This window comes from Peromyscus eremicus, chromosome 22 (assembly GCF_949786415.1).
Source record: "Peromyscus eremicus chromosome 22, PerEre_H2_v1, whole genome shotgun sequence".
NCBI lineage: Eukaryota > Metazoa > Chordata > Mammalia > Rodentia > Cricetidae > Peromyscus > Peromyscus eremicus.
In genome coordinates this window covers 15,193,511-15,220,315 of record NC_081437.1, presented here as the reverse complement: position 1 = coordinate 15,220,315, position 26,805 = coordinate 15,193,511, and the positions used below count along the sequence as shown (strand labels likewise).

General features: G+C 42.8%; 1 pseudogene; it reads right to left on the bottom strand.

Annotated features, from left to right (window-relative positions):
* Positions 1-12,242: 12,242 nt before the first annotated feature.
* On the bottom strand, positions 12,243-25,342 carry LOC131897747 (large ribosomal subunit protein eL15-like; annotated as a pseudogene).
* Between the last annotated feature and the right edge of the window lie 1,463 nt (positions 25,343-26,805).

The following is a 26,805-nucleotide window of genomic DNA, read 5'->3' as shown; positions in this document are numbered from 1 at the left end:
TCCACACCATTATGATTCAGTTTCAAAAAGGGAACAGGAATCCCTCCAAGAGCTGTCTGAAGGAGAGTGATGAGCAGCAGGCTTGCTGAGCAGAGCCCTGTTCCCTGGATCAGGTACTGGAGAAGGAAGGGGGAAGCCGATGTAGTCCTTGTTGTGAAGGAGATCGTGACTACGCAAACAGATAGCTGTGCCACGTGTGAGAAACAAATCATAAGCTCTGCTTAAGGCACACATCCCATCCAGATTTCTCCAGAGAACTCACAAGGCTGCGGATAACACGTTCTCTAGAACACACTGAAATACCCAATCTCAGCGGCTGAGTCTTAATCTTAGCCAATACCCTGTCAGTGTTTATTCACGGTGTGAAGACGGTTCATTGAGGAAATCAAAGCTGCATGTGAGAACAAACTCCCGTACTCTCCTAGCATCCCACGAGGCTAGCAGCACATTCTTGGCTACCTCTGGTCTTGGAGAGACATGGACAAGGAAGGTGCTCAATTACTGATGGATTCAGCCTCAAGGAAATCTGGCTCCCGAGTTTTTGTTTTGTGCCAGATAGGATGATGACAGGCTGGGCCCTCAGGGTGCTAAGAGGACTTGGCTTACCCGTTATAGAATCCCCAAACTGCTTGAGATTGGTTTATCCATCATGCCTTCCAGAGAAACTCAAATGCATTCCCATAAACCTTTGGTGTCCCAAAGACATTGTACCTCATGGACTCCGTAGAATAAATGCAATCGTCCTTTTGAAGTTTACAGCAACTGTCTCCTGAGGAGCCCAACTATGTGTAACCTATCACCATGCACCTAGCTGACAGTCATATAGGTGTGAAAACAGGATGCTAGTAGTGCACACTGAGCATATATATTGTGATCAGTTTTCTTCCGAGTTCTCACGAGTAACTTACAAATATGATCTCAACTGAGATAATTCATTCGTTTGTTTATTTGGCAAGTATTACGTGATTGCTATGTGCTTAGGCACAAATCTAGGTACTGGGAATATAGCAATGAGCAAACAAGTCATCTAGAATTTAGGGTGTGTGTGTGTGTGTGTGTGTGTGTGTGTGTGAGAGAGAGAGAGAGAGAGAGAGAGAGACAGAGAGACAGAGAGAGAGACAGAGAGACAGAGACAGAGAGAGAGAGAATCACAATAGGTCTCTATTCTCCATAGGGGATACATACATATCAAGACATCTTCAGTGAGACACCTAAAGATAACTTGATGTTATCATGGATAACATCAAGCCTTGCACGTACTGTGTTTTTCCTATACAAACATACTTGCAATAAAAGTCTAATTTATAAATTAGTCACAAGACAATAACAATACTAATACTGAAACAGAACAACCCTTCCAATATATTATAATAAAAGTCAAGTGAATGTGGTTTCTTCCTTGTGGGACGTTTACCCACCAACCCCACAGTTCCCCTGAGTTTTCTTGAGTGGGAGCAGCAGGAAATACTAGATAGAAGGCTTTAGATTGTGGAGATAAGCAGATAGAAAATAAAGGATAGCCTCTCGAGGACCTGGAACCTATTCCAATGGGCCCTGTCTCTGCCCCAGGGTATTTATAGAGACACCAAGGGGTGGAGCAAAAGACCTCCTCCCCCAGCACAGCCAAGTGCAGACCATCCCAGACACCTGCACTCAGGCCCGTGGTCTAATCATCCTCTATGAGGACCTGCTGAGTAAAGCCACGAGGAACCTGAAAACGGGCTCCCACACTTCCTCTCTTCTCTTCTCATTCTCTTTCTTATTGTCCTGTACTGAGCTACCTTTTCTTTGGAATATCTGAACTGACATCACCCTTACTGTTGAACGTTGGGGCCATTGTTGACAAAGTCAGGGCTCCCTGCCTACGGCACTGCAGGACTGTGACAACTTGATCCAATAAATGAGGTGAACGCTTGGAGAGGAACGGACAGGTAGGGAGACCATGGCAGCAGAGACACAGTGGACAAAGGGATAATTCACATCCCAAGGGGGACAGAGAGGATGATAGGAGCCTTTACCAACTACTCAAGCCGGTGTGCAATTTGAAACGTATGAGTATTACTTCTGGAATTTTCCATTCATTATTTTTGGTCTGTGGTTGACTCAGGTAATTAAAGTCATGGAAAACAAAACTGTAGATAAGGGGAACATTAGTATAAATAAATAAGTGTATATATAGTATATGAAACAGTTCTGTACGCTGAAGAAAATTAAGGGCAAGGGGATAAGAGGATTTCTAGGGGCTAGGAGCTGCAATTTTCTTTCTACAAATTTGTGTGTGTGTGTGTGTGTGTGTGTGTGTGTGTGTGTGTGTGTGTGTGTGTGATCAGTATGTGTGAGTGCAGGGGTGCACATACCATGGTCTGCATGTGGAGGTCAAAGGACAACTCTTGGGAGCTGGGTCTCTCAGGACACCTTGTTGAGGCAGGGTCTTCCTCGTTTCTGCTCGGCTCCCGCATTGTGCTGTGTGAACTAAACTGTGAGCTTCCGGCTGAACTTCCTGTCTCTGTCTTGAATTTTGCCGTAGGAGTTTTGGAGTTACAGTTGCACCATCCCATCCAGCTTTATCATGGAGTTTGGGGGATCGAACTCAGGTTCTCTGGTTTGCAGGGTAAGCGCTTTGCCATCCCACTGGCCCACAGATTTTGATGGTGTCTAATGTGGATGACGGAGGGAGGAATGTGGCTATTTGGGGGAAGATTGTTTGAGACAGCAGGAAGAGTCAAGTGTAAAGTCTCTGAGGCCAAGCACGCTTTATATGTTCACAAAGCATCCAGGAGGGTGCGGTGATATATTGTGTACCCTAATAAACTTGCCTCAGAATCAGAGGTCAGAGCCAGCCACTAGATTAGACATAGAGGTCAAGCATTGGTGGCACACACCTTTAATCCAAGTACTAGGAAGCACATACGCCTTTAATCCTAGGAAGTGATGTCTGGGCAGGGAAAGGTATATAAGGCGTGAGGACACAGGAACTCACCCTCTTTAGGCTGAGGATCTTGTAGAGGTAAGAACTAGTGGCTGGCTGCTCTGCTTCTCTGATCTTTCAGCTTTCACCCTGATATCTGGCTCTGGGTTTTTTCTTAAAAGACCATCTAAGATTCGAACAACAAGGAGGGTACTGTGTAGGGACCCAGCGAGGGAAGAGACGATGTTGAGAAAAGAGGTGAAGGGCGACACAAGGTTAGACCGGCCACGGCTTTTCCTCTGAGAGAGACATAAGAGGGATCAAGTGAGAAAAATCATACAGCCGTAAGGCCTGGGCATGTGGGAAACATGATCTGACTTTTATTTACAAGGACGATTCTGGTTGTTTCGCTGAGAGTAGACTCCAGGGTGGTGAGGGCAAAGGACAAGGAGAGGTGACTGTAACAGCTCGGATGGTAGAAGATGGTGGCTTGGATACAGGCGGCAGCAGTGGAAGTGATGATGCTCCATACAAACTGGAAGTAGGCCAGTGAGATTTTATGAGACACAGGAAGTAAGATATTAGAGAATTCGAGGGAAGGGTGAAATTGCCTTTAACTGAGATCGAGATAGATGGAAGGAGAATACCAGATTACATTGAGGACATTGAAGTGTGAGAGGTCTATTAGACACACAAGTAGAGCTGGCTATTTTGTACAAGCCTGGAGTTCAAGGGACGGGGCTGAACTAAAGATAAACTAGGCTTTGACAACCCGTAGACTTAGGGTCAGCAAGGTGGTGAGTACCAACAGAGAAATGACTATAGCATTGGTTAGAGGCTCTTACCTTCACTCCAGCCTGTGGAAGGCTGTGAGTGTGGACACAGGGAAGAGTTTTACTATCAACCTGAAAGGCTGGATAGTTAAATCCAGAATGCCTGAACTGAACAGGACATTAGACACCATTCCAAAATAGCATGGAATCATGGTATTTTGGGGATGAAGTGAAAGCCAAGAGAAGTGAATTGCAGATGAATTTTTTGGTGACTCCTACATATAGAGGTGGCAGGTGTGTGTGTGCATGTTTGCGTGCGCGTGCATGTGTGTGTGTGTGTGTGTGTGTGTGTGTGTGTGTGTGTGTGTGTGTGTGTTTCTGTCTGTGATTCATAAAGGATGGAAATGCTACTCATATGTTGACTGGGATCTCTCACTGATTAAAGAATTCTTTTGCATGTTCTCACCTGGGAATCCCTCCAGAGCCATAATGTCTGAAAATAGTGATTAGGTATGGGGCCCGAAAAGGAATGAAGTTTTATAATTTCTTTTTCTCCTCTTTCTTTGTTCCTCTGTGATGTGAGTACTGTTAGAGTCTACAGAGAGTTCCTTTTCAAGGATGAGAATTTAAAGCTTGAGTCTCATGTGTGATAGTTGCATTTTTCTACGCTGGTTCTCTCAAGGGTGTTTACACTTGAGGCTGGGTGCATCCTGTAATAAAATAAAAGGCTTTACAGTGGAGCAAGATGGTGGTAGATTTGTAAAAAGCAACCAGATCATTGAATTCCCTGAAATTTAAGCATGGAAACTCATAGCCCACCCTTCTCTTTTTATTGAATCTGGTACGGAAACCTACAGGGCAGTATCATCCACATTTAGGGTGAGTCATCCCAGCTCAGTTAGTCTAATCTAGAAATGCCTTCACAGATACCCCCCAGGAGTACGTCTTCTGGATAATTCTCGATCTTGCCAAATTAAGAATCCATAGTAAGCATTATAGAAATGTAGGCAGTCTTTACTTTTTCTTCCTCTGAGTCTGTGCTAAGACTGGGAAGATACTCTCAGGACCCCCAAAGAACAGATCGGAAGGCTATTTGGTGGGATTAGGCCAAAGGAAAGAATGTTGGATTTATTAAGGGGCAGTCCTTTGAGCTCTATCCCTTTGCCATGTCTGTATTTATATGGTAGAGGTATGTTTGTATCCTTTGAGATAACTGGCGATGGCCAGTAGGATCAGAACTCCCTTGCTCTTGGACAGAGACCTGCTGAGAAATTCGTTGTGTGTCATAAGACAGTTCTTGCTACTTCCAAATAAAATACAACTGCATTCAACTTTCTCTTGACCTGTTGATGAAATGTATCGGCTCACCCAGATGATTGATTGCTTGAGAGTCATAGCTAACCCATCAGTTTGCTTCTGCCCATTTGTTATAGTCAACTGCAGTTGGTCAGTAAGTTTCTAACCAGTATCAAGATACGTGGATTAGATTAAAACAACAACAACAACAACAAAAACAAAACAGTGTTAGAACCGAATGAAAGGAGGGCTGACTATGGACTAGAATGACCTGAGAGCCCAGGAAAATTGTGAGTCTTAACTAGGGCCTTCAAAGATGGTAGAATCATTTTGTTTCCCACCAAGAGTCAGCAACCTGTAAAACATCTAAAGAATGCCATTCACATGCCAGCCATCAATTCATCTTGAAAAATTTGAATTAGCAAGAAAATGAACTAGGAAATATTTCTTCCAACTAATCAGCTCTTCTGTGTGGATGCATCTTTCAGCAGAAAATATTTGGATTCTATTTTTAACAGAGCTGTAAAAGTGTGAGCCATTAACTTAGTTTTGCCTGTCACTGACAGGGTTTCAGGAGGGAGAACCGGGCCTGATTTACGATTTTATGCGACTTTAGTTCAAGAATAAAAATGGGCTTTTGATCTTTTTATTTTCTGGCCTCTTTAGAATTTTTAGCCCAGAGAAATTTCATGAGAAATTTATTTGCCTAGTTTTTATCAAGCAGTTGTAAAACAAAAATATTTGACTAGTGAAAGGTTCCTGAACCCAGTAAACCCATCAGGCTGATGGGTTCACGACTGAGACACTGGAATGAAATGTGTACAGATGGTTGTGACACAAAGTGAGTTTTGTCCTCTTGAGAACTCACAGCTGGGTTTTTTTTTCAAGTTTACTGAGGATTCAAACATTCTGTTAAATTTTATTTCAATCGCTCTCCTTTGTTTTCCTAAGTGGGCACGTTCATGGGTTTGTCTTTGTAGTTCTCGTCAGTGCTAAAATTCACGGCCTCTCCCTCTGCCAGCGTCGCCGGAGTCCTCAGCTCGGTGGCTTTGAGGTCACTGCAAAGGCTAAGTGCATGGTTGCCACGTCACTGCACTACACACTGCAGTAAAGGGGCATCCATAGTCAGAAAGGAGAGACAGCCGAGTCTCAACTCCACATGGTGAAAAGAAAAGCCACCGGGACAAAAAGTTGTACGTCGCTTGAAACAATATTGACAGGGTGAGAAATACCATGAACGGCAGCACATGGGGGCTCGTGTGGACTTTCCTGGTATCAAATACAACACACTTCGAGTTTCTACTATTCTAATTCTATGCAAATAAGGTTGGTTAATAAACAAATGTCTACCAGCAAGAACAAGAAGACATCAGCAGAGTGTAGATGGTAGATCATTGAGCTTATGAGGAACAAACGAATGTGTCTATGTGATAACCCTTTAAATAATACTCCAGCTACACTTTTGCTATGGGCACAGTGGAGTATTGTGTTGGAACAGTTTATTACACTCTGAGGTGGTATCGCTGCCAACAGGATAATAGAAACCCAAGCATTAGTTTTTTATATTTTATTTTATTTTATTTTATTTTTTTGGTTTTTCGAGACAGGGTTTCTCTGAGTAGCTTTGTGCCTTTCCTGGAACTTACTCTGTAGCCCAGGCTGGCCTCGAACTCACAGAGATCTGCCTGGCTCTGCCTCCCGAGTGCCCAAGCATTAGTTTTATAACTCTAGTGTTAAAAAGTCCATATTGACGATTACAAGCAACTAACTTTTCATATATTTGGATATATAAAGATTAAAGACCATGAAATGGATTATTTGTAGAGAAACATTTCCAAACAGCAGAAAAAACCCTTCTCCTTTATTTCTTAAATTATAAAAGCACAACTTTAATTTCTTTAACTAAAATATTTTGTTGTTTTAATTTTTTATGTTATGTGCATTGATTTTTTTTTGTGTGTGTGTGTGTCTGCATTCAAGTCTTTGTAAGGGTGTTGGATCCCCTGGGACTGTAGTTACCGACAGTTGTGAGCTGCCCCGTGGGTGCTGGGAATTGAACCTCATCCTCTGGAAGAGCAGCCAGTGCTCTTAACTGCTGAGCCATCTTGAGGATCACTTCTTTAATTTTTTAAATATAAAATGTAAGGATTTTCAACACTGAGTTGCAACAGCTTTAAAAAAAAAAAACAACACACCAGGACATTCAGTTAAATGTACTGTACTTGGACCCTATTCAAATATGATATAAGTCATTTAAGAGTTCATTTGTTGAGAGAGTGTATTTTCTGTTTTATAGTTAGTCTAAAATAAATTAAACATTTTATGTTACTTGTTAAATAGAGAAGAGGTGGATGATTTCATAGAGTATAAATATTAAAGATTACAATAAAATAATCTAATGTGTACAATTTTGTAGTATACTGATATAATAATTTATATGTGTAATAAAAAGTTTGGCTACATTTCATCCCTAGTTACTGGAAGGCAATCTTTAAATCCTAGGAATTTCCCAAGTGGTGGACATGTCTGTTGTTATTACTCATGCTAACCCCTCTGGCCACATGTGACCATGTATGCTAATGAGATAACTAGGATGGGGGGGCTGTGCATGTTAATGAAGTAACAGGATGGGGGCTGGCCCTGTATGCTAATGAGGTAACTTAGGATGGGGGCTTGCCACACCAAATAGACCAACCACACGATTAGAGAGTTGGTCTTTGCCACCTGACATTAGTCCAACCTCCATCTCATTCCAATCCTGGGGATGAGAGGGCTTGATATTGAGTCACAGGGACAATAATTCAATCAATCATGCCTATGCAATGAAACCTCAATAAAAACCCTGGACACACTAGTGAGTCTGAGATTCCCTGGTTGACAATATGCTTCCAATGTTGCTCTTCAGGGCCAAGAGGCTAATGCATCCCCGAGGATGACAGAAGCCTCAAATTAGGAACCTTTCCAGACTTAGCCCTATGCATCTCTTCCTTTGGCTGGCTCAAAATTGTCTTCTTTGCTATAATAAAACTCTAACTGTATTAATTCCTAAGTTCTGTGAATCATTCAGAGAATAAGAGAGTGTTTTTGGAAACTGGAAATATGATTGCTAAACTCAAAAATTAGTGGAAGCAGTAAGTGAAAGAGTGAGTTCAACTCAGAATTGAAGCCATGGTTCCAGGATGACAATGAGATTAGATAGAAATAATTTTCTTTTTATTCCATTTAATTGTAGACTGAATTTTTATAAAATAAAGTATTAATTGAACAAAAAAGAGAGAAAATTAGAAAATTATTTCAGACATTGTAGACTGAATTTTTATAAAATAAAGTATTAATTGAACAAAAAAGAGAGAAAATTAGAAAATTATTTCAGACATTGTAATTCTACTTTTGTTCATTGTTTTTTGTTGATTAATCAATTAGTTATTTCTTTCCTAGCCCAATCAAAGTTTTCCCTCACTTTCTTCTCTCCTCCCAATCCCTCTTCCCAACCCCCTATCAACTCCCTGTTCCTTCCCTTCAGAAAAGTACAGGCCTTCCCTTTATATCAGCCAGCCACTGGATATCAGGTTGCGGCAAGACTAGGCACCCCCTCTCCTATTAACACTGGATGAGGCAATCCAGCAGGAGGAAAGGGTCCCAAGAGCAGGCAACAGAGTCAGAGACAGCCCACTCCTCTTCCAGGAGTCCCACAAGAAGATCAAGGCACACAACTGCAACACAGGTGCAGAGGGCCTAGGTCAGTCCTATGAAAGTTCTATGGGTTAGTGGATCGATCTCCATGAGTCCCCATGAGTCCAGGTCAGTTGACACTGTGTGTTTTCCTGTGGCGTTCTTGTCCCCCTGGCTCCCACAATTCTTCCTCCCCCATCTTCCACAGGATTTCCCAAGGTCCACCTACCTAATGTTTGGCTATGGGTCTCTGCATCTGTTCCCATCAGTTGCTGGGTGAAGGCTTTCTGATGACAATTGGACTAGGCAATGATCTATCATTAAGAATCATTTCATTGACTTTTTAATTTCTTTTTTTTGCCAGTCATGTTTAGTTCTACTCTAGGTTTCAGAGATGTACAGCCTCTGGGTCCTGGCCCTCCAGGTATTGTCCAGGGTGGGTTTCCTCTCATAGTATCGGTCTCAAGCTGGACCAGTCATTGGTTGGCCACTCCTATAACTTTTAAGCCACCTTTGTCCCCAGTATCTTGTAGACAGGGAAAATTGTAGGTCAAAGGTTAAGTGGCTGGTCTGGGGTCCTAATTCCTTCACTTGAAGTCTTGCCTGGTTACAGGAGATGACTGATTCAAGTTCCATATCTGTCATTGCTAAGTCTTAGCTAGGGTCATCCTCATAGATTCCTGGGAGTTTCCATGGCACTATGTGTCTTGCTCATCCCAGAGATGCTCCTGATTCTAGTTGTCTTTCCCAGTACTCTCTCCCTCCATCCTTCCCCAACTTGATCCCTCCTGTTCCCATGAGCACGCCCCCCACATCTAGACTTCTTCCCTGCACCCAGCAGGGATGTCTATGCTATTTCCCCTTCACAGTGAGATTCATGTGTTTCCTCCCCCTCCCCCTCTTGAGCCTTGTTCTTTAGCTTCTTCGGGTCTGTGGATTGTGGCATTGTTCTCCTTTACTTTACAGATAATATCCACTTAGAAGTGAGTACATACCATGTTTATCTTTCTGGGTCTGGGTTACCTTACTCAAGAAACTGCTGTATTGATTTCCAAAGTGGCTATACAAGTTTGTACTCCCACCAGCAATAGAGGCATGTTCCCCTTTGGAGAGGGAGAGATGGCTCAGTGGTTAAGAGCAACAGGTGTGGTGGCACATCCCTGCAATCTCAGCACTTATGAGGCTGAGGTAGGAGGGTCAATAAAGTTCAAGGATGGCTTGGGCTATGTAGTGAGACTATATTTTGAGAAAAAAAAAACCCAACTAACCAAAGAGCAAACAAACAAACAAATACCCAAATTCTCAGGGACAAAAAAAAACTCAGTGATGAAAAAAAATGAGAAAAATACAGTTACTGAATTTAAAAAAAAACCTGTATTTTAATGTATTTAAACCAAAAACTATAATTAAATGTTTACTGTGGTTATCTCTGAATGATACAATACTGGTTTTCACTCTTGTATTCTCTCAATTCTTTGTATTTAAGAACTGAAAAAAAAATGTTCCTAGGAGGAAAAGAGAAGAAACCTTGAAAGATTTTCTTGTCCACTATTTTGTAGTTCTTAATTTTTTTTTTTTTTTTTTTTTTTGGTTTTTCGAGACAGGGTTTCTCTGTGTAGCTTTGCGCCTTTCCTGGAACTCACTTGGTAGCCCAGGCTGGCCTCAAACTCACAGAGATCCGCCTGCCTCTGCCTCCCGAGTGCTGGGATTAAAGGCGTGCGCCGCCACCACCCGGCTGTAGTTCTTAATTTTATTCTAAAAAACTCAGAACAAATCTTATATACTTCAACTAACTGCAATGTGAGTCATGTCGGGTGACACATACAATCTCTCGTCATATATAAACGCAGGACCCTAAATCTATCCATGTGTTTCCCAGCCAAAATGTATTGGAAAAATCTCAAACTTTTCTCCATTAATGAATATTGAAGCTTATGCCTGGCATATTGCAGAGTACGAGTACCAGAGTAATTTTTGCAGAGTGTCTTATCTTTTAATAGTCTATGTAAGAGTTAAATTGATCTCTTTCTTTGACTTTTGTCTCCAGGAATCAAAGGAGATTATTTGTTTATTGATTAAAAAGGTGGCTTATTCCTCCTTCTTTAGGATCTGCTGTTTGGTGTTTGAAATGATCTTGTCACCTGTAGGCATATTACATTTTCCTCCAAAGTTACCCAGTTAAAATCATTCCTTACTTCCTAGGTGCTGTGTGGTTACTTTGCTCTTCACGGTGAGAGGACTCTTAGTGAAAGTATCCTAAGGGAGGAGGTACTTTGGCTTACGGTTTTAGGAAACGCAGTCTATCGGGGCAGTAATAGCACAGTATTGAGATTTGCTTGATGTTCATGGGAGCTCATGGATTATTCACATCATGGTCGACCGGCAAGTAGTGAGCTCAGGCCAAGAGCTGGCTGAGCCATCACCGTCAAAAGCCTGCCCTCAAACGACTGTCTCCCACCCTAAGGGTTCCACAACTTCCCTGAATGGCACCACCAGTGGGGACCAAGTGTTCAAACAAACACTTCTGTGGCAGACATTTGCATTGAAACTGCAACGGGAGCGCTCCTCTGTCATCGTTCTACATCACTGAGGAAGCATTGTAGCTGTTTTGAGAAGTCAGAGCATTACTTTACTTGGGATCATTTTTAATATGAGGATTCTGGACCTCCTTTTTTTTATCCATTCCGGGACCCCCGGCCCGTAAAATGGTCTTGTCCAAATTTAGGGTGAGTCTTCCCACATCCATTACTCTGTATTAATAATCCCTCACAGGCACACCCAGAGGTTTGTCTTCTAGGTGATTCTAGAGCCTATCAAGTTGATGGTATTAACCACTACACCCGTGTTCAAACTTTATGATTTGAGAAAAGTTATTTAGTTTTAAATTTGTGAAAATACTTGTGTGTGTGAGGTGGTGGTGGTGGTGGTGGTGTGTGTGTGTGTGTGTGTGTTATATGTGTGTACTGGTGCACATACCTGCACATACATGCATAGAGGCTAGAGGTTGATCTTGCGTACCTTCCTCTATCACTCTATGTCTCATTTTTGAGAAAGAACATCACACCAAACCTGCAATTCACTGATTGGATAGACTGGTTGATGACAAAGTCCCCAGGAACCTTCTATCTCTGTCCCCCGAAATTTGGGATTTCAGGTGCGTGTGGCACCCCACATTTTCACATGGATGAGTGGAATCCGAACTCAGATCCTCCTCGTGTTTGCACAGCAGCCCTTTCCCCAGTGAGCTGTCTCTCCAGGCCCCTGATGCTGGTTCTCTGAGCCTCAGTTCATTTATCTGTGCAGTGTGGAGACCAGTAGGAACTAAAGTGAGTGGCATACGTAAAAGAAAAAAGACAAAAAGAAAACCCCGATTAGAGCTTAGACCTCAATTGGTCAACTCTCTTTAATGATGTTTACTATGCTGTCCCTCTCGGTCCATTGCAGCATTAAGGTTTGGCCTCCCGTTTGACTGAGTTAAAAGTCAGAGGTTGAGAAATCAGCTTCAGTGGTATGGTTTTGTGGCTGACTGGAGTGACCATGGGCCTGTTTCTTCACCTGTGGGGTGTGTGTGTGTGTGTGTGTGTGTGTGTGTATTAAAGGAGATTACTAAGGTTTCTCCTAATCTCCAGCGGGAATTCTGGGCAAAAATCTTCCTTGGACTTTGTGACAGGGATTTTTGTCTCTGTCAGAGCTGAGATGAGGTCAGAATTAGGAACACTTGCTTCCATGTCTGTGTCCAACGCTGACACTTCGGCCATAGGCAGTGGGATGTGTTTGTACACCTTCAGGGAACAGGATTTAACAATACTTTTTGTTTTACTTGGAACCTGAGGGTCTTGTGGGAAAACATGTGAATGCTGTCTATTTTTTTTTTTTTGGAATTTTGATATGTATTGTGCTTTCTGAGATACTTTGTGGGGGGTCTGAAGGAAAACACAGTGAGAAAAATCTGATTTAAAAAATCATTTTGTGTGAAGAATTTTGGCATGTTGGGCCCTGTTTAGCAGTTGAGCATGATATTAGAAGTCAGATATGATGCGGGCCTGTCTTTCTTAATATAGACAAGACTTTGCTTTCCAATTCCCCTTGCACCACCACAAGGCTTTCTTTCTAAGCCCTTGGTCCCTCCAACTCCATCTACTCACTGCCAAAGGGGATTGTGACACAGGGTGAGAACCAGAGGAACTCACTGGCTTGCCTTTACTGTGGGATAAGAAGTAGAAAGAGAAAGGGAAGATGTCTTGCAAATGGCCAGTGGTTGGAGTGGGGTGAGGATGAACTGGGTGATTTAGGTGACTGCTGTGGGAAGTTCTGTATGGCAAATGTGTTGCTAATTAGTCAATAAATAAAACACTGATTGGCCATTGGCTAGGCAGGAAGTGTAGGCGGGACAAGGGGGGAGAATAAAGCTGGGAAGTGGAAGGCTGAGTCAGAGAGACACTGCCAGCCACCATGATGAGAAACAGCAGAGAGACACTGCCAGCCGCCACGATGAGAAACAGCTTGTGAAGATGCCAGTAAGCCACGAGCCATGTGGCAAGGTATAGATTAAAGGAAATGGATTAATTTAAGCTGTAAGAACAGTTAGCAAGAAGCCTGCCACGGCCATACAGTTTGTAACCAATATAAGTCTCTGTGTTTACTTGGTGGGGTCTGAGTGGCTGTGGGACTGGCAGGTGAGAGAGATTTGTCCTGACTGTGGGCCAGGCAGGAAAACTCTAGCTACAGGTGACTTCAAGGCTTGAGGGAATAATGGCTTATGCGTGATGAAGAGAAAGTGTTCATCCAGGCAGGATAGTAGAGGGCAAGTGGAGGCCTTTATCATGTATGTGACTCTCAGTGGGGAGTCAAGGAAGCCCTGACTGAATTTGTAAGGAGTGGATAAAGTCCTGAGGCAATGTGTGTTGTTGACATGGACACAGTCATGTCAAGAGCATCGCTGTTTCAGACCCAGGAAGAGTGGCAAAGTCTTCCCTGGGTGAAATTCAGAGGGATGGAAAAAGTCTTCCTCTAGTCTGAGTGTCAATGTTGACAGCGTGTGCCCAAACTAGCAACCATTGCTTCCTCTGCCCCATGACTGCAACCTAAGACTGCTCCCATAGCAGAGACCTTCTCCTGAGACTAGATACCCACCCATCCCCCAACAACAAGTCAGGATTCTGGGTCATCATGTAGTTGGCGCTGCTCCAGCCGAGTGAGCACATCCCATCGGATCCCAGCTTTTCTGTATGTGTGTCTGTCTTTTTTTCATTTCCTGGTTCCCCCAGTCATGCCAACTCCCAGCCATACAGATGTGGCAACTTCCCATTTCTTTATTTATGACGCCGTAAGGAGCTCAGTCCAAAGATCAACCAAGTAGTGGACACTTGAATTACAGTCCAGGGAATTATCTGAGCTGATTAAGAAAGGACATTGTTAAAGAAGTCTGGGATTCCACCTGGTGAGTAGGGATGAAGGCCATGGAAGTGTACTGGTGGCTTTGTACTGAGTATAAAGACAAGGGAACTTATTGTAGGTTTCTTATTCCAGCTTAGAGCATACTAGTTATCTTCAGTATTTAGAATCATGACTTGATTTTGGCCCTTTATTGTGTATCTTGTATAAGGCAAATTATTGTGCACTGCTATGTATATCTTACACTAAGTGCTATGGAGGCCATTATTCCTCCCTTCAGAACTAGTGGTCCACACTGTCTGCTGTCATGATTCATCTTGTCTATGAGGAAAACGGTTTCCACCATCCTTGGCTATTTTGACACAGATAACATGGGTGGTAGACTGGAACATTTGAAAAATATTGGTTTGGAGAGCTGTGATGGATGATCTTGGATGTCAACTTGACTGCATCTGGAATGAACTAAAACCTGTGCAGTAGGGCATGCATGTTAAGGATTTCCATGATTGGATCATTTGAGGTGGGAAGACCTACCCCTGCCCCCTAAATCTGGGCTCCACCTTCTGGTGGCAGCCCACAGAAAAGGATATGGAAGTAGGGAGCTTTTTCCTTTTTTCTGGTTTGCCTTCACTCTCCCTGGCAAGTTTATCTTCCTGCTGCGGAGGCATTCCTTTGCTGGTATTAGAACCTACTTCTTTGGGATTCCAACAGAGACTGAAGACCAGCTGAGACATCCAGCCTCAGCAACCAGAGTCTTGGCCTTTCCTTGGAAAAAATGGATATAAATTATGATCTATCTATCTATCTATCTATCTATCTATCTATCTATCTATCTATCTATCTATCTATAGCTTTCTGTTCCTCTAGAGAACTCTGACTAATTTGGGGCTTGGGAGATGGCTTAGCAGTTAAAGCACTTGCCACATGAGCCCAGAACCCACAAAACAGAGCATGCTGGAGGATGGGAAGGAGGATCTGTAGAGCAAGCTGCCTAGGAAGACTGGCTGTGTTGATGAGCCCTCTTCAAAAGTATAAGGTGAAGAGCAAGCAAAGAAAATTTCTAACACCAGCCCCTGACCTCCACACGTGCACGCACATACAGACACAAGCACTTGCACACACACGTGTGCCCACACACATGTGAACACATATACATGCACACATACCACTCACACCTAGACACGAGAAAATTATTTTTATTTTGTAAATGTCGTTTTTTATTTGAGAACCATTAGATGAGACAGACAGAAAGAGAAGAGGAGGAGGAAGGGGGTAAGAAGGAAAAAGCTCTGTCAATTTGATTCTTGGACATTTCTTAAATATTTATGATTTTATTTGTTTGGGCGTTTTGCCTGCATGGATATCTGTGCACCACATGCACGCCTGGTGTCTGTGGAGGCCAGAAGAGGGCATTGGATCCCCTGGAACTGGAATTCCAGGTGGTTAAGTCAGCATGTGTGTGTTGGAAATGGAACCAGTGTCCCTTGGAAGAGTAGCTAGTGTTCTTAACTGCTGAGTCATTTCTCCATCTCTTTGGTTCAAATTCTTACATTCTCCTTTGATGCTTATGTATGCTTTCAACAAACACTGAATCTGCTGCATTCACAAAGATGTTTTAATGTTTTGTGATTTGCTTCATCACTCAACAATATACTGTGAATAATTTCCCACAGATAGACTTAGGGGCATTCCTCAGTTGGGTCTTGCAAGTTGCCTGGCATTTTTTCTTTGGGATACTCTCTTTAATTAAAACTTATTTTTTTAAATGTACAGCTCATTTCCCCTCCCATCTCTAAATGTGCTTATTCCAAGGAACTCATTTGTTAGAAATTATGAACAGAAGGTTTAAACGTGGAGAAATCTTTCTTTCCATTGAAGAACCACGGAAAAATGCGCTGAATGTATATTTGACCTTGTCATCTGCTTCACAGATTTCTCTGGCTGGTCTCCATTTGAATTGTTTTGCTCTGTGCCACGAGTCTGTGTGAAGCTATCGGCTAGACTTCCCTCAGAAGATGTGGTGGGAGAAAGCCGAGAGGCACTGGAATGTGGCCATGTTGAGATGTGTGACACCGATTCCCGACCCAGGGACTGAAGTGCACGGGATATCAGCCATATTCGAGTTAGGGATCAGAGCGAGCAGGTTTTATTTGGAAGCAAAATTGTCTTTTTCTTCAGCCCAAACAGAACTGGAAGGGCTCAATGCAGTTCTCTCTCCAGGAGGCAGGGCTTTCTGTCACACATTACTTAATAGGTGTTACACAGGAACATCAACAATGGTGTCCAAATGAAGTTGAGAAGTGCCGTATTTTAAATAAAAAAACCACTTTATTAATTATTAATTAATTAATTAATTAATTTTATGTGCATTGATGTTTTGCCTGCATGTAATATATGTCTGTGTGAGGGTGTTGGATCCTCTGGAGCTGGAATTACTGACAGTTATGAGTTGCCATGTGGGTGCTGGGAATTGAACCTGGGTCTTCTGGAAGAGCAGCCAGTATTCTTAACTGCTGAGTCATGTCTCCAGCCCAAGAGAAGTGCTATATTTTAGATCAACACATTGTTGGTCACACACAGGCCTTAAGGGCACTAATATGTGCTAGGACTCTCCAAGAGGAGTCGTCAATGTCTGTTCCTCACATACTCTTTCTGTTTGGGGGAAACGCCAATCTTAGACATGTAGTGATCTACTGATAGTGAAGTCATTTAAAAAGAAATCACAAGGGGTTCACTCCATTGTTCTGCTTAGGGTTGAGGTATAGTCATCTAATTGACTTCAGTCAATCGCTCCCTTCTGATTGGGAGGGAGTGTGAGAGAAGCCATTCTTAGGGATTTTAGGTGATAGGCTTCTCTTCGAGGAGTTGCTTCTCCCCTTCCTCTGCCAGCAAGGTTTGCAGCAGAACAGGTGTAGGCTGACAGATGACAAGTGTATTTATAAGTCCTGGGATCTTCCTCTTTGCGTGTCTCAACCCTTTGTCATTTGTAGGGGCTGTCATCCTGGAAGGAGACCCACGAAGCCCTTCCAAAGCCAACTGAAGGCTCTCCAGCTGCCCTCCACGCCCCACTCACCCTTCCTGGACCAGTGATTTATTGCTACAGTCTGAGGTTTACTGAATGCCTTTAATGAGCCCAAGGATCTGGGGCTATGCTTGGAGCAGTCTCTAACCACAACTATTCTTAGAGGGGGAAAAAAATACCAGAAAACTAAGACCCCAGAAGAGTGAGCAACCCTAATAGAAGAGCAGTGGGTGTTTGAATAAAAGGAGGCAGGCCAGCATTCCTGGTCATCTATAAATTAAAACAAACAAAGGAAAATCACATCCAACTGCAAGTCAATTGCTCCTGTAAGAGAAGGAGTGTAATTCAAAGAGGTTTATGTGTTTTGGCAGCCGGTCGAGTATGCGTGGGAGTTTAAAAGCATAGAATAACATGACCAGGAACCAGTTCCAGTACTTGGGCAGCTTAGGCTTCCTCACTTCGTCCAGCTAATAACGCACCTTGAGCCAATTTTCTTTCTCCTTTCTTCTTTATCCCTATTTGATTTCTCCCATGGCGGAGGCACCAAGGGTTGCTGAAAGGCGGGCTGCACGTGTTCAAGACAGCATCTCATGTTATCACAACCAGGGGCCGTGTTGAAACACACCTGTACCTTGTATTCTGTCTCATTTTACACTAAGCCTGTGAGCAGTGTAGGATTTATCCCCATTTTGAAGAGGAGGAACAGGAAAAGAAGCACTGAAGATCTTACACCTGAAATTATAAAGCAAGCTAAGGGCTGAGCCAGGTGGGGACTCTTTTCCAGTCAGGGGTCAAGCCCCTTATCCAGAACCTTCTGGGTTGTTGCAGTGGGTGTTTGGGCTTTCATATCTTCAGTGAAAATGGACTAACCACTAGTCACAATGGTCTACTCACTGTAGGTTGAATTGAAAAAACAAAAAACAAAAAACAAACTACTGTGTATTTATGAGAAAAACTCAAGTGAGTAATATTTTAGCACTGGGGCTTGGGTTGGGATTATGGAAACACATTGATAACCACCCCACTGAGAATAAGCAGAACTTATTGATCCAGAGTTTGCTGTTACCAACTCTTGTGTGTTGTAAAATATTAAAGATGTATCACATTATCATTATTTTTTTGCTGTGGAATATTTGCTTAATGATGCAAAGATATGTTGCGTTCTTTTATGTTGCATTTGTTTAACTCTGTGAAGCTGTGTTGCTTTGCCTGTCTAAAACACTTGATTGGTCTAATAAAGCTGAATGGCCAATAGCTAGGCAGGAGAAAGGATAGGTGGGGCTGCCAGGCAGAGAGAAGAAATTAGAGAAGCAATCTAGGCTGAGGAAGAAGAAGAAGGATTGAGAAAAGGAGAAGGAGAGAGGATGTCAGGGACCAGCCATCCAGCCACACAGTCAGCTACGGAGTAAGAAGGAGAGAAAGGTACATAGAATAGAGAAAGGTAAAAGCCTAGAGGCAAAAGATAGATGGGATAATTTAAGTTAAGAAAAGTTGGCTAGAAATAAGCCCAATTTAGGCTGGGCATTCATAAGGAAGAATAAGCCTCCATGTTTTTATTTGGGAGCTGGGTGGCAGGCCCCTACAGAGTGAAAAACAAACAAACAAACAAACAAACAAACAAACCCAACTGCACTTGGGTTTGACAGAAACACCCAAGTAGACAGAGGATTGGGGAAGCGTTATGGTGGCAAAGAGTAATGCCAAAGATATGCCCAGATTGGAGGACGTAAACTGTATTGTTATACAGCAAAATGAAGGGAAAACCAAAATTATTTTATCATACAATAAAGCCTTTAGTTACTATTTTAAGACAATTTTACGTTATGCTAAAATTTCACTAAACTTGTGATATCTAAAAATCTTTCTCTGGGGGATAAATACATACTGCTAGCTTAAAAACCTTCTAAGTGCCAGGCAGTGGTGGTGCATGCCTTTAATCTCAGCTCTTGGGAGGCAGAGGCAGGTGGATCTCTGTGAGTGTGAGGTCAACACGGTCTACAGAGCAAGATCTAGGACAGGCACCAAAACTGTCTTGAAACCCTGTCTTGAAAACACACACACACACACACACACACACACACACACAAACAAACAAAAAAACAAAAACAAAACCCAAACTTCTATATGTTCTAAAATTGCTTAATTCAAATAAGTGTATGGTCTTTGATCTGGTCCATAAAATAAATCTTATTAAAACAATTAGATGAACTTAGAGAAATATGTGTTGTAATGTTTTCACAACTATTTATCATGGTGAAAAAATGTACACCACAAGAAAGCAATCACATTATGATATATTTAAACACAATCATGGCATGTAGTGTTAAAAATGATAACATATGTTGATCCAAAAAGACAGCCACGGAATGCTGTGAAATTTCAAAGTAAAGGAGTGTCCAAACTATGTACATGTTTCTACTTTGTACATATAATGTCCTTATATACAAACATCTGGAAGTTCCACACAGCAAAAAACTAACTGTGGTTTATATAGGCCATTTGATTATAGCCTTATCTTTTCTTTTAAAATTTATTTTACTTCTGAGGCCTTCTTTTGCATCCAGAAAATAGCAATATGCTTTAAAAGTTTATTTTGTAAAAAGAAGTGGGAAGGATGAAACAAGGGTGCTTGTCTTGTATACGTCTGGCCTTGTGGCCTTGAGTTTGATCCCCAGAGCCAAGGACAAAGCAAAGCAAAGCAAAGTAAAGTAAAGCAAAATGAGTTATTATGGATGTTTTCGGGAATGAAAAAAAATATATTTACTCTCTAATAAGTATAAATTCATATGTATCAATTAGGTAGTGGATATAAAATTATCCAACTTATAAATGTTCATAAATTAGTGTTTAAGGGTCCAGTAACTAAATAGACACATTTATTTGTACAAATACTTTTATGCATATCATTTTCTGATATGGTTAAGTTTCTTTTTGCAAGAAGACCAAGGAACTGTGTAATGGCGTATTTTTCCCCCTTAGAAACTATTGTCCTTCCCAGGTGGGAAAAATCACTGCCTTAGTCCTGGATCTAACAACCAAGCCTTGGAGGGTTGGTTGCATAGCAACAGCTATTAGAATAAAATGACTAGTCTTGGTTCTCTGGGGGATGATATTGATTTGTACAATGAAATGGTACATTCAGATACTTTTCTGGTTGCAATAGAATAAAAGAGCTGCATGATCTGGGACCTTTTAGGAGCCCTGTAAAAAATGACCCACTGGGATAAGTCGTGCTCAGTTTGTTCCGCTGGAGATGGTGGGCTAAATGCAGGGCAGCTGTGAACAGTGAAATTCAACAATGTGAATTCCCTAGGAAACTAATCATTGTCTACCTTTTGTAAGTTTTCACAGGATTCCTACTAGATGTTAGGCTTTGAAACAGTCAGTAGGGACACAGTAAAGATAGTATGTAGTCTCTACCATCTGAGGGCCTACACCCTAGCAGGTTAGAAAAACACAAAAGCTAGGAAAGCCTCATGCTAAGTGATGGAAGTGGGGAAAGAAGTGTCAGAAGATACAGAGAAAGGGTATTGAATGCCATCTGAGGATTGCTGGTCAGTAACCATGTGCCTGGGCATCAGGGTGCAAAGATCAATGAATGGGCTTTGGCCCTTGGCCACAAGGATTTTGGAGTTGAACAGTAGAGACAGATAGAACCAATTCAGTCTAAAGACAGTATTGTAAATGGTTGGTCCATGCAAGCGGGGGGGATACGAGAGCACAGAGGAGACTGATGTGTGATGAATTGCCTCTTTAATGCTCTGCCATTTACAAAGCTCTTAAAGCATACATTTCCTTGACTAGGCATGGTGGCACACACCTTTCATCATGGCACTGGGGAGGCAGAGATAGGCAGAAATCTCTGAGTTTGATCCTGGTCTACATAGGGAGTTCAAGGCCAGGTACTTGGTGAGACAAGACAAACCAACCAACCAACCGACCGACAAACACTCCAAACAACAACAGCAAAAACAAACGCATACATTGCCTCATTTGATATTTGCGAAGAGGTAGGGTTTATCTTTTTATTGATGAGGGTTGGGGGTATTGTGGTTTCTTTCAAGCTGGTTTGTGAATCTTCTTGGGCTGTTGTGGCAACATATGCTAGACTGGTGGCTTAGATATTTGTTTTACCCCAGTTCTGGACAATGCTAGAAGTTCCATATCCAACTCCTGAAGCACTGATTCCCAGGGGAGGCCTCCTTGCCATTTCCTGTGGCTGCCTTTCTGCTGTGTCCTCGAATGGCTAGGGTAGTAGCCCAGAGGTGAGCTTGAAGACCACTACTTTTATCTGAACAAAACCCAGCCTATACTCTTATTTAACCTTAACTCCTTTTTCAGATGCCTCTCGTCCAAATCCAACACACCGAGTGTTTGGTTTTCAGCATATGAATCTTAGAGGAGCATAAACATTCGGTGCATAGCAAGTAGGCTGTGACCTGAGTTATCATTTGTCATCTTGACACAGCCTAGAAGTATCTGGAAAAAAAAAAAAGAGTCTCAGTTGAGTAATGGCCTTTATCAGGTTGGTTTATGGGCACATCTGTGAGGGATCATCTTGATTGTTAATTGATCTAGAAGAGCCCAGCCCACTCTGTTGGGGGTGGGGTGGGGGTACCATTTCCCAGGCGGGTGTACCTGTGCTTTATAAGGAAGCTAGTTGAGTGAGCCCACAAAGAGTAGTTTCTGCTTGAGTTCCTGCCCTGACATTCCTTACGATGAACTGTGACGTGGATGAGTTACATAAATATTCCCTCTAAGTTGGCTTTGGCCAGAGTGTTTCATCACAGCCGGAGAAAGCAAACTCGGTCAGGGTCCTACTTTCCTTGTTGCATCATACCCTTCAATGTGTGTTTGTGTTTGGATGTATGCCCTATACCATGTTAGATCCAAGAGACATGTTGTGTGTTTTGTTTTGCTTTGTATCCAGTGACTCTCACAACGTGGAGGATGGCACAGCTCTGATGTTTGGCTCTCGGCTCACTCTCTGTTCCATTTGTCTTTAGCACTCTGAAATGCACGTTTCCACAATGCTCTTCGTGGACTTGTGGACAATCCATCAGTGCTCTTTAGGAATCTCGCTGCTTGGAATCTCCAGTTTTAAGGACCAGTTAGGAGGGTGGAGACAAGACAGTCCCGTGGAGATTGGGGCTGGGATGTTTGGTGAATAGCATGGTCTATATTAAAAGTGTAGGGCACCTGGGGCAAGTTCCCATTACCTCACCAATAAGGAGACCTAACCTAAAGGACTCTTTAAAGAAGTAGGGAAGAGGGGGCAGAGTCTAGATAGCAGTGAGGACTCAGGGGCTGGGAAGGGTAGCATGCTTTTCCAGAGTGGGCGATCTGCTCCTTACAATCTCCTTTTAGGAGAGCAAAGTGCTTCCTTCTGCTTTGCATGCATGCTTCCTTCCTGGCATGCCTCAGCCTCATACTGTTTAGCCTTGGCCATATTTTCAAATCACTAGGGAGATGTTTAAATAACACGCTCCATTCTGAGCCCTAGAAATTCAGATTTAACTTGAGTAAGGTTTTTTTTTTTTTTTTTTTAACACTCCATGTGATTGGACTGTGGGCAAGGATGAAACTCTGATACATTCTCTGTCCCACTTTCAAGGGCATGGGGGAACTACTGTGACTTGTCAGTTTCTGGCCATCTCACCAACTTGATCCTCTTAGGATTTGTGGGGTAGACAGGTACCATGACCATACAGATGAAAACCAGAGACTACATTTGGCTCTTAGGCTGAGGGGTGTCAAGCAGTAGTCACAGGAGGTTCCAGACAAAGAAAGGCCAGACTTGGTATGAGGAGTCAAGTAGAAATATATGAGTCCTTGCTGTTTTAGGCAGACAGATTCCAGTCACTGATTCATTGAATAAATTTGTATGGAGGGGTCAGTGTATGCCAGGTGTTGTGACAGGTGTGTAACTGTTAGTGCTTGTCATGAGGCAGGGGCTGGTCATCATACCAAAGAGAAAAGGCCTCCCATCTGGAGCTTGGCCTTGGCAAATGACTCTTTGGAAAAGTGTTCATGGCAAGAACATCATGAGACTAGAAAAGGCCCAGCCAAGGCTGTTTTTTTTTTTTTTCCTTGTAAAACTCATATACTGAAGAGACTGAAACAGGTTTGTTTTTTCCATTTAAAATTAAGCCGAGACTGGGTCTGTCATACTGTTGGGAAGAGGGTTTATACACTTGGTCATGGGATAATTACGCCAGATAAAACTGTGGTTGGTAAGTAGGAGGAGAGAAGACACAGCTTTTAAGACTCATGAATTCTACTATAGAGAAACTGACCGATACCCACAGACCTCTGTCCCTCTCTGTGCAGGGGCATTCCATCAGGACAAGCAGCTGAAATCTCACATTCTGGAGATTTTTCAAATATTACTACTAAGGCATTTTCCACTGTTTTGTTTTCATTCAAGTGGGATTTTAAGACTTAGAGGTCATGAGTTTTATATCCCCAGGCTTGATTTAAAATCTAGCCATGACAGATAGTAAACAGTGGTCTCATTTTCTTGTAACCCTAGTTCATGACATTGTGGTAAGAAACTAAACTCAGGGCCTAAACAGAATGGAAAGCGTGTGGCCTTTAGACGTGAACAGGGCCAAGAGTCCTGGTTTTGTCGTTTATCCAGTGGGGATCCAGTCCAAGTTAGTCAACCATCCCAAGTCTCTGCCTTTCAAATGGGGATAGCATTACGGCCCGTGGCAAGCAGGTAATCAGTTTGTGATGAATAGTCCTATGTCTTTGTGTCATGCTGTGATATAGCCAGTCTAAGGAAATGGCCCAAACGCAGCTGAAATTACACCTTGGAAAAGGAGACCTTATGATTTCTGTCATGAATTATAAATACCTAAGGAAGAGAAATAGCATGCTGTAGGTGTGTGTAAATCATGTCTGATTTTGTGCATTTGTGAATAGGTGAGTGTAAGCCGACACACTATGGCTTTATGTTGAAGAAAAAAAACAAAAACAAAATCGACATCTGCCCACAAAGCCTGAACTCTGTGCCAAGCACTTTGTATGTGACATCGTGTTCTATCTGCACAGTAGCTCACAGAAAAGTTAATGGCTCTCTCCAGAAATAATCGAGAGGTCTACTGTTGTTCCAGGTCCCAGCCAGTGGCAGAGTTGGGATTGCAAGTCAAGAGCTGTTAGTAAATTACAAATGATGGAGGCTGTTATGTTAAGAATATTGCTGGTAGTGGTGGCACACACCTTTAATCCTAGCACTTTGGAGGCAGAGACAGATGGGTCTCTGTGAGTTTGAGGCCAACCTGGTCTATGTTTTGAGTTCCTGATTAGCCAGAGCTACGTCATAGACGAGATCCTGTCTCAAAACAACCACAACAGAAACATCACCAGAATATTATTAATATTCTAGTACCAATAGGCTGGAATACTTGTCCACAGTTAACTATCTGGCGGGGGGTGGGGGTGGGGGGGTGGGGTGGTATAGGAATACTTCCTGAATAGGACCTTGAACCAAGAGAATGGGATAGAGTACCCTAAAAACTCAAGGTGCTTGGGTCAGTGGCAAGTACAGTGTAATTTTTTTTTGACGTTCCTAAGTTGTTTATTGGGTATGAATTTTACAAACATTACGTGTATTAGCAGTAACGGTGGAGCTGCAGAGTATTACGCCTTCTCCAGGCTGCACGGCGAGAGCCACCAATATTTGTGTGGTGGAACTTGTGGCCCTTTCCAAGGCCACGGCTCTTGCGGCCAGCAGATGTCAGCCCATGCATCTCTCTGTGCTTGTGGACTGGTTTGGTGATCCATCGGGGTCAGGGTTTCTTCTGATAGCTTTATGGAATAGATCAATGAGGATAACCTCAAAAAATCTATATGTGGAATCTTCGCCAACCCAGTAAGAATTCAGGACTCTCAGAGCCCCACAATGGCATCCAGCTCTCTCCTCAGCAACAGACTGAAAGCTTCGGGCAAACTTTAGCTGGTTAACACCATGATGGACAGGCTTGCCATAAGTTGCACCCTTAGGAACTGGGCGTTTGCGGCCACCACGGCGGACACGAATCCTGTATATGACATAACCTTGCTTGGCCTTGTATCCCAGCCTTGGCGCTTTGTCAGGCCGGGTGGGGCGGGGAGCCCTGTGCAGCACCGAGAGCTGGTGGTACTGCCAGCAGCAGACCCTCAGGAGAAAGCGCATCACGTCCGACTGCTTCTTCCTCCATAGCTCCTGGATGTACTTGTATGCACCCATCTTGGCTCACCTGATGGCTGCCGCCAGAGGAAAGGAAGAAGCCTTTCTCCCATCGTACAGTGTAATTTTATAGTCATAATGAGAATGCTTACCTTATATGTTACTGAATGGATAAATAATTGTTTCATTAATTGGTTTTGTCTTTGTTGGACATTTTGGTTAAGCACAATTTTTTCCTTATCATCTTTGGGATCGTTTCCTGGACACTGGTCTGGTTTTGCTTACGAGTCTTCACCAGTTTATCTTTGGGGTTGATACGCTGTGTTTTGACACACATTCTAATGATACGTAAGGGCCTGAAGATTTATCATGGCTTTAGAAATCGTCTCTAGTAAATACACTGAGAGAAACCAGAATGTGTGCTTCACAGAATGGTAAAAATCCTTGCTAACTTTTCTCTAATTAGCTTCATGATTTCAACACCTGACCCTTAACATTTCCAAGTTACTTCCTGTGAAGAACAGGAAGCTGGATTCTTTTCAGGTTCCCTTTCATCTTATCTTTAGTAACTTAATTCTTTTACAAGTGTGAGTCTGTAGCTGGCCATATTTTTTCTCCATTTATATGCATTTATCCAGGTCACCATGTGGTTAGAGTGATGGCATGCAAGGGAAGTTTCGGCCTCTTGGCTCCAAGTCAGTGGCCTGTATAAACATCCCCGTGCTGGAGATCTGGAGACGAGAGAAGTCTCAAGACCAGTCCCCTTAAAAGAAAAAAAATGTTAGGAGCTTACTGAATTTCCAGAAAGGAGAGTGCTTAGAAAGTGAAGGCATTCATGATGAAAAACAAAACTAAAAACATGGAGTGATCATGACATTGACATTTTAAATATCCTGGATCTTTCAGGATAAGGTCGATGATGTTAAAAGGTCATGGTTTTGCTGAAGGGAAAACTTAACCAGGGCCAGTGAGGAAAACCCAATAAACAACATTGGGGGAAATACTACTGAAAGCCCCAGTAGCACAAACCTCCCAGGGCCCCACAGAAGCACAACAGGAAAGAGCCTCAGCTCTCTGGGCTCATGTACTTTCCAGAAACGATCCGCTTAGGCTTTAAATAGTGTCCAGGGTCAAAGGGAACTAGAAGGTCAGACCGCGGGGACTCCTCACATTTCTGGTTTCCTGTTTGATTTTTATCTCTCAAGTCAAGCAGTAGGATCTGGCCAGATTGGGACCAAAGACAGCCTAAGTACTTTTCGGAAGTCAGGGGAAGAAGCAAGGCCATGCCTCTCTATTTATGCTCTGCTGCTGTGGACCACGATGTGAGGGTTTGTGGGTGTGAGGGCGCTAGGAGGCTGAAGCGGGAATGTTGGCCTGGGGATCAGTTTCAGGGAGGTTTGCGTAGAAGTATTTACTTTTGGAAGATAATACTAGCTCAATTATTTCCTATGGAAACTGGAAAATAAACACCCACTTTAAACTGAACACAGGCACATGCTTAGTTTTTTATTTGCACTCTTTTCCTGACTAGTGAAGTAGAAAGGTGTGTGTGTGTGTGTGTGTGTGT